The sequence below is a fragment of the Apium graveolens genome, chromosome 2 (assembly GCF_009905375.1).
Source record: "Apium graveolens cultivar Ventura chromosome 2, ASM990537v1, whole genome shotgun sequence".
Lineage (NCBI taxonomy): Eukaryota > Viridiplantae > Streptophyta > Magnoliopsida > Apiales > Apiaceae > Apium > Apium graveolens.
The window spans coordinates 29,637,512-29,646,254 of NC_133648.1; the positions used below are offsets into that span (position 1 = coordinate 29,637,512).

Here is an 8,743-nt window from a genome sequence, read left to right on the forward strand (position 1 = left end):
CAATTGATGCATACAGAAACCTACCTGAAAGGTTGGTGTTCAAGTACAAAGGAGGAAGGGAGATTCAGTGGCCACTTCACAGGATTATTCAAGAAAGCCAAGTTGTGCTGATTAAAGTCTATTCATCCTTCAAGAAAAACTTTGAGTTCAATGTAACTACGAAGACTAGTATTGAAGAAGATTGAAGAGCTGAGGAGTGTTAGAGCTAAAGATGCACTCCCAAAGACACTAATCATCCCATATACAGGGGGAAGAGTGCATCTAAGGCCCTACTGGCTTATGGAATTCATGGATGACAAGGGTGTGAGAAGATTCTTCAGATTAGAAGACCAACTGAGTATCTCTAGCAATGAGACTCTCTTGGAAATGCAAGATAAGCTAGATCTCTCAGAATCTGATGAACTGGAATTCCACAGGAAGCTCCAGAATCAAATTGGGGAAAATAACAGAAAGCTTGGAAGAAGATCCAGACCTTCAAGGAACTAGAAAAATCTGCTCAGGCTAGAGGAGCATCTTGAATTGACTGTGAGCCAAACCTTGTACATTTTGTTTAATTGAAGCACTTTCAGTTTATCTACTTATCTTTAAAGATGTATGTTCAGGATATTTTGTTATCATCAAGTATCTCTTAATTTATGGCTACAATTCTAGTAGACATAAATTGGGGGAGATTGTTGTGCATATTTTGTGTACTTGATGATTACATAAACAAAACATCTAAGTAGAATTTACTTAGTGAAATTATGTAGCACTCGACGGATAAGAATTATAGTCCCGACGGATAACTCATTATAGTCCCGACGGATGATTAACTTATTATCCATCGAGAGAGTAGCTTATGTAATAATAAGTTTGTAGCACAGTTATGTATGCACCTTTGTATATAATCTGTAGTAGCATATAAGTCATGTTGACTTTAACTAGATATGCAGAATAGGTTGATTAATTGTACATAAATGATGTCTTGTAATTCTGCATAAGTGAAATAGAGTCAAGTGCCAAAATAGCTACCGAAGGATGATTAACAAAGCCATCGACGGATGATCAAATGACTATCAACGGATGTTTAATATAGCAGTCGACGGATGATCAATTGGACCATCAACGGATGTTCTGAAAGTCGACGGATGATCATATAAAGAATTCAAACAGCAGTTGAACAGTGAAAGCTGACACACAGTCGTCGAGATGTATACAAACACACTGTGGAAGCCCATTAACTGGGTAATAGAGGACGAAAAGCAGCAAAGCTTAATACTGATAGTTTTTATATTTGTTCAGTCTTTTTGACTTTGTAATCTTGGTATTATATAAACCAAGAGTGTAGCGAATAGAAAAATAACTGAGATAGCTGAGAAACACAAAAACAGATAAATCTTTGTAAGCAGAATCTTTAGCATTTCATGTATTCTCAGTAGTTCAATTTGTAAGCAGCTATGAGCATTCTTGCACACAGAGTCCTCTCGATATATAATATATATCTCTGGTGGAATTGTTTAAATCCACCAGAAAGTTTTTAAAGGCTCTTATTTTTAATTAATTATGTTTTGATTCAATTAAGTTTCTATTCCGCATTGTGCTAATCAAAACATTATATCTATATTCGAGTTGAACATTTTTATTTCGAGAAAAAGGTTCAAGAATTCCATTCAACCCCCCTTCTGTAATTCTTGCTATATTGTTAAGGGACTAACAGAATCATTTTCCTCTCTTTTAACATCAAAAATTCGAACCATAACCATATATATACAATCAAATTTCTCAAGAATTACATCATGCAACTTTAGTTCTAGCATCATCCATCATTTAAACTAACATCCTTTTCTTTATTAACAAAATTCGAACCCAAACATACACATAAATCACATAATTTCTAAAAATTACACATGCATTCACTTAGCATCCAATCAATCCCTTTTATTCCTATATTTCATATATTCACAAAACACAATTCAAGGATCAAACATTGTCATGAAAGCATCAGAATTGCATAAAAACTTGAGATTATTCCAACACTCATCCCTTTTTAACTTATTTAAACTTGACATTTACATGCAAAGCTATACTTTAACATGCATCCAAATTTCCATGTTGATTCTTGCTAGTAACTAATTCAATTAGCACATAAATTCGCAAAATCCACTTAATCTTAACTTTACCATAAGATCCATTCGGATTTTTCAAAAGAAACACACATGCTTAGATAAATTTTGACATGCATTTACTAGAACCATCTCGAAATCACACCTATAGCTCGTTTAAACACACAAATCGACTTTAATCCCTTAAGATCAATCAAGAACACCCAAAATTTCCAACAACTAAGACATGCATGCATAATTTGGAGTTCTTAACTACATCTCAACCCATTTATTCAAGAATCTCTACAATCAATCAATCAACAACTTATTTTCATCATAAAACCAACTTAATAAACAAGAACGATTCGGTTTTCAAGCAAAACAATACATGCAACTTCTATTTTGATTCTTTAAATCATCAACTAGTCAAATCACTTAATTACTACAAAGAATATACATGAACAAGTCATTTTCATCAAAGAACAATCACATTTATTTTCTAAAAATCAAGGACTCTTCGGGTTTTTCAAGAAATAACATATGCAACTACCGAAAATAAGTTTTAGGTGTATTAGAGCTCAGTAATTACATCATCACTCACCACCGGTTCACCGGAGTTCATCACCGGTGGCGGTGGCTTCACAGTGGTGCCCTCATTCGAGGGTGTCCAACCACGAAACCCCCGTTTTCCCATTACTTCCTCAAATTAACTAACATGCACATCTCATATATCATTCATTTGCAAAGAATCATGCTTAAACAAGATGATATCAACAAGAACAACAAGAACCGAGAGGTTCTCGGGTGAACACACACATATCGAGCACACACAACACACACACCTATATGCAAGTGGATATACACACATGCAAACTCCTCTACCTACATATATGTGTTTATAAAAAGGATTTGGAAAGGATTGGTGAGATTTAGCAAAGGAACAAGAGATATACCGAGAGAGAGAAGAAAGCCGAGAGAGAGAGAGAGAGAGAGAGAGAGAGAGAGAGAGAGAGAGAGAGAGAGAGAGAGAGAGAGCCACGGAAAGAAAGAAAGAAAAAAAAGGGGGGAAAGAAATGAGCTTATGTATAATAGTGGGCAAGGGTTGTTTGGTAATTTACTAATCCTTTCTTTTGGGTAATTTACTCTCTCTTTTTACTCCAATAAAATAGAAATTGAATATTAAATATATCCCTCTCAGAAAGTTGAAAATTATTGCGAATGAAAATTTTAAGACGTAGATCTCGAAATTAGCTTTCCAACCATTACTCATAATAGACGTTTGAGCGTACGGTTGATTTTATATGATTTATACAAGTTTGTGCTAATAATAGCATTTTATCACATAAAAATCATTTTAAAAACAACGATCATGAAATAAATCCGTCTATCATTTTTAGAAAGTCTCTAGGACTATTCCGAAGATAACAAAACCAATCTCATGCCTTTACCCTTCTCAGATAATTTTATAAAAATGTGCAAAGGTTAAATAAACCTTATTTAAATCAAATAATTCCCTTAAAAAAATATCATAATCACGCATACAAACAAGCAAGCACGTATACTCACACATCACAACTTATGTCTGATTATAAAATTTCCCTTTTTATCATTATTCCTCTTTTCGCTTACCGGGTCACGTTCAGCCTGATGGTCCGACGCTCAGCGTTTCAATTACGCTTCACAATATCATTACCGACCGACACGTTACTTAGAACACAATACTTTATTTAAACATTCATTTCACATAATAACACATATTTCACATTTTAAATATTTTAATCGCAGACAATGTTCACGGTACATGACAAGAGGGTAAAATGATAATTTTTCTGGACGCAGATAATGTTCGCGATCCTTGTAACTATTTTTTAATCAAAACTGTTAGATCGTTCATCTAACTCTCAGAAAACCCGTTTGTTATATAAGTGGAACCCATTTCTTTTTTTTTGCCAGAAGTGGAACCCATTTCTTAATTATAAAAGAAAATCGAAGTTGAGCACGAGAAACGCATGTCCCGTTTTTCCGGGAAAAAAGCCTAAATTCCCGCAACTCACTCACGTTGATCGTCCTCATTCATTTCACTCTTATCCAAACATACACCACAACTATCCCCCTATATAATCTAACCGCCTTTTCTCATCGGAGACGGTGCCTTGATCGCTGCCACGGCGGTCTCGGTACCTCAGCTCCGAACAAAAATCATCGGGAATCGTGTTGGCTAGGTTTGTTTCACTTTCACTTTTTGTATATGTGTGCGTGTATTTCATTTCAGCTAATAATTTTGAATGTGCAGTGAATAATTGTTGATTCGAGACGGTTCGATAGTTATCGAAGTGTTATCGGATATCGAAACGACTCAGTTTGATGCTACGGGTATGCAAATAATGTATGTAAGTTTGTATCATGTATTTGTGTATAGTTATGTACTTATGTTTGTGTGTGATCATTTTATTATTAGTGAATAATTGTTATAGTATCTTGCTTGGATTAGATTCTTGTGGATGGTATGTTGATAGTATGCATAATAGGTAATTAAAATAATTATATTATCTCAATAGTAATTATAATTGTAGGATAAATAGCTAAGAATCAGTACAAACTGTAATTATCATCATCTGTACTTGCGATTTGATGTTAAGCGGCTTTAGATGTATAATATAACAATTAATCTATATGTAATGTGTCAGTGTTGCCCTCGCAGAGACCTTAATTGAACTTAGGAGGGTAAGTATGGGGAGTGTATCCCCAAGTGGATTGTATGTGTGACATAAGAATTTCCATTTACATTTGTTGGACATGTGCTTGTGAAATTGAGATCTTTACTATGTGACTATGTGGAGTAGGTGGTAATTATTAGTATTGTACAAAGTTTGATGCATATGTAACCTTTAGTGGCGGAACCAGGAGAGCAATTTAAATTTACGGGGTGCTTAAATATTTATTAAAAATTTATTTAGCAAAAGAATGGACTATAAATTTATATTTGTATTCTTAATTCGTTAAAAATGTATTTTTACACTTCTGCCTTCAAGTAAAAGAGTTATCAAACATAAAAATGGAAGCTAGGCTTCTTATTTTCTTGAGTCTAGAGCAAATAATCATCATATATGGCTGAAATTCGATTAAAAGTCTTTTGGAAAAAATAAGGATTTCTTGAAAATAATAGATGTGTATATACGCGTCCTCTTGAGCGGAGGTCTTTTTGCCAAGGCTTGAACTGGGTCTGCTTTTAATATCAGCATCTTTTATAAGAAAAAATTATAATCACATTATGTAGGTTATGTATATATATAGTGGAAAAAATGGGGACTATTTTCGTTATCTTTTTTTTTTTTGTGAAAATCCTTCGCGCATTGCGTGGTAATAACTGCATTGAGCCTGCATGAAGGGTCTGATATTTCCATACAATGCCGTCGTTTTGCTTTCGCTTACCGCAATATGTGGTTGTTTACACACCAAAAAAAATGAGGCCTTCTTAGGTGATTCCTCTTCTTAGAGATCATCGTAATCCTCTTTCCTTAGTTCTACTAGGTAACCCCCACCACCATCATCTTCTCGAAAATTTAATTTAATTTTTTTCTCGAAAATATATATGGTAGGGGCCTATGCTCGCTTCGCATTTTTTTTTAAATTCTGAAACTATTTGCTCATTTCATAGTGCAAGGTAAAAAGTAACATGTGCGCAATGCGCGGCTCATTTATTGCAGCTCCTTTCTTGCATTTAAAATCAATTTGTTATTTTTGTTCCGCATAAATTTCCCGTGGCTCTTATTATGGCGGAGAAAATCGTGTGTTCATAAATTTATCTTCCGGCATAAATTAATATTAAGAGCAAGTTTATATTGTTGTTTATTGAATTTATTTTATTTTGCCTTACAAAATTAAAATGAATAAGTGTGGCTGCTGTGATTCGAGCCCAGGTCTCCACAGCCACAACGTGGAATTCTAACCACTAAACTACAGCCACTTGTTTGTGGTTACATACTAATGAATAGCCATATATTTGAGGTTATTAAACTGAAGAATTGCAATCTAATATAAAGATTAGGAACTGAATTGAACCATCCTTATTTCCGTCATCCATTTACTCATAGATATTTAAATTCAGGATATAAATTAAATTATCTACCACAAGAATATTTCCGAAAGATCAAAATATTTTTAATTAAACTTGAATGTAAATCAAGATCCTCCCAGTCTAACTCCAAAATGGCTTTAACAAGCCTATAACATTTTTCACTAAAAAGGTTGAAATGTGTTTTATTTGAAGTTGCGTCTCGCGTGCCTCTTGATTCACCTTGGGCAATTTAGGCGATATTTGTGCTTCGTCTCGCCCAGGCATGCCTTTAACAACACTGAACAACCAAGAAGACAGTCTAGAAAAGTAGCTTCTGAGTAATTAGGAGTTCTGAAAAAGCCTTAAGCAACCTCTTAAATTTCTAATCCTTTTAAATCATCTCCGTTGCAAGCAAACATGATTCGGACTCATCGCGCCGTCGGCGTTACCTCTAGTTGAGCTGGTTGTGCATTGAGTGCAGTTAGATGTGTTGTTGGTGCTGTTGGATCCTTGAAAGCAGATAGTGTCCTTTAGTAGATTTGGTAGTGAATGTTAATGTCAAGTCCCCTTATAAATATTGGAGTTAACTTGCCAAAGATTAGTTTTGGTTGTGCCTTCTTTTAATCGGATTATGTAAGTCCTTCCTTGGTGAACTTGTCAAATTTTCTTACAAACTAACTGTTTGAGCAAAGACCATATTGTGCAAATAGTTCAGGAATCTATATAACTTGGGAAACATATGGAACATATTTCTACTTCCACCCTGTGGTTGCACGAAGAGGGTAAGGTGCTCTCCTGTAAAATTCTATTTTATTATACTGGTAAATTGGAGATCGGGATAGATGAAATGATTAAGACAATTTGTCTTATTGAGAAAAGTGTAGAATTTAATTTTTCAAACATTGCAATTTATGCTAGCACAATTGTGAATGACTATGAAGATGTGTATTGTTTATGTCATGTGGACGTGTGGTTACGGCTGTTTCAAGTTTGGTTGTAGGTTTCTTAGTATATATATATAACTCTGTCATGTGGTTCCCATTCTATTATTTTATAAGTATCTGTCTATTGCAGTTTACTAGAGATATGCAGGAAGGATCATGCTGTGCGCACTGCTGAAATTGCCTATAAGCATTCGAAAGTATTCTATCAGAATCTCTCAGACCGACCAGAGGCTATGCTTAAATTGATAAACACTTTCGAGAGGGGGTGGAAATAAACTCAAACTCAGAATCTTAAACTAGAACTCATGGATAACATATCACTTATTCCTTTTTGACAATAAAACATTATTCTGCAATAGTAAAAGATAACTTAGGACAAGGACTGATAACAAAATTGTTAAAAGTCCAGTTGCCATGAGGTCTACGCTTGCTTTATTTCTTTGGTTCTGTTTTCTTGGAGTTGCCATCAGCAGCTGGTGCAGAGATGGAAGCCACAAGTCTCTGTGTGAGCTCGGTGAGCAGAGCCCTATTCTCCTGTCTCAGCTCCTCAGCTTGCTTCCTAAGCCTCTCATTCTCTTGAATGATTTGGCAGTTCTTCAAGTAAAGTTCTGAGTTGTTCCTGTCCATGCTGGAGTGCTTGCTTTTGCCTGCGAAAAATAAACATGAAAAGCAATTGTCAGACAACCTGTTCTGTGCATAGTAAAACAACATATCACAACATATATCATCAAATCTAGTTGTATGTGTGTGTGTATGTGTGATGGATTTTCTTGCACTGGATGTGGGATAGATGAAAGCTTGTAAACCTTGTCGAGATGTGTAAGTTGTTTTGATTTGATTCGAGATGTCTGGGAATGCTTGTCAATGTCTCTATTTATAGGCGCACCGGACTACATAGATATGTATGGACGAACAAAAGTTGATAATAGCTCATGATTGTAATAAGCAACAAAAACATGAACCATCCATCATGAGTTTATCCCAATACCAGAAAATGTTTATCAGGAAAACCCCTTTATCACAAAACTTGCTACAAACACGAGACTTTAACCGTTTCAACAACGCAAGGCTTGCCATAGCTCATGAAATCAAGGAGATATCTACTACTTTTTTTGTACTCTTGCACGTGAAATTTGCAAATTTTTGGTGTTAAAAAGTTGGTTTTGGGGGAACAAAACAGGGGGCAGTGGGGTTTTTGGTACGCAATGAAAGACAAGGATGTAATAATACTAATACTTACAAAAAAAAATTATGAATTTTATTATAAGTAAAAAAAATTGAACAGAAGTTATATATTCTAAGCTATCTATACTATACTAACTGTGGTATAATTTGTAGTTTAGTTAACAGCTCATTTTGGTTATCCCTTTCCATCTTGACCGTCGGATCTTCGTCATCAAATAATCAGAACCGTTAGATCCAAAAACTAAAAAAACGCATTATACAAGTTCTCAAGTTCGAATCCCGCAACAACAAATATTTATATTATTATTTATAAAGATACATATAAGTTCTTTGATTCGAATCCCGTTAACAAAAAAAAATTTATTATTTATAAAGATACATATAAGTTTCAGGTTTGAATTTCACTAACAACAAACATTTACATAAATCTCATCAATCATATACTATTTATATTATTTGAACTTAACTTGAAATTA

At 34.5% G+C, this 8,743-nt stretch overlaps 2 long non-coding RNA genes across 2 annotated transcripts; one reads left to right on the forward strand and one right to left on the reverse strand.

The window, feature by feature from the left end:
• Nucleotides 1-4,053: 4,053 nt before the first annotated feature.
• LOC141707212 (uncharacterized) lies at nucleotides 4,054-7,927 on the forward strand. The gene is made up of 3 exons (XR_012569013.1): nucleotides 4,054-4,303; nucleotides 4,375-4,467; nucleotides 7,213-7,927. It is a non-coding gene; the product is annotated as an uncharacterized LOC141707212 (long non-coding RNA).
• Nucleotides 7,349-8,127, reverse strand: LOC141707213 (uncharacterized). The gene is made up of 2 exons (XR_012569014.1): nucleotides 7,889-8,127; nucleotides 7,349-7,729 (listed from the first exon to the last, which is right to left on the reverse strand). It is a non-coding gene; the product is annotated as an uncharacterized LOC141707213 (long non-coding RNA).
• Nucleotides 8,128-8,743: the final 616 nt, after the last annotated feature.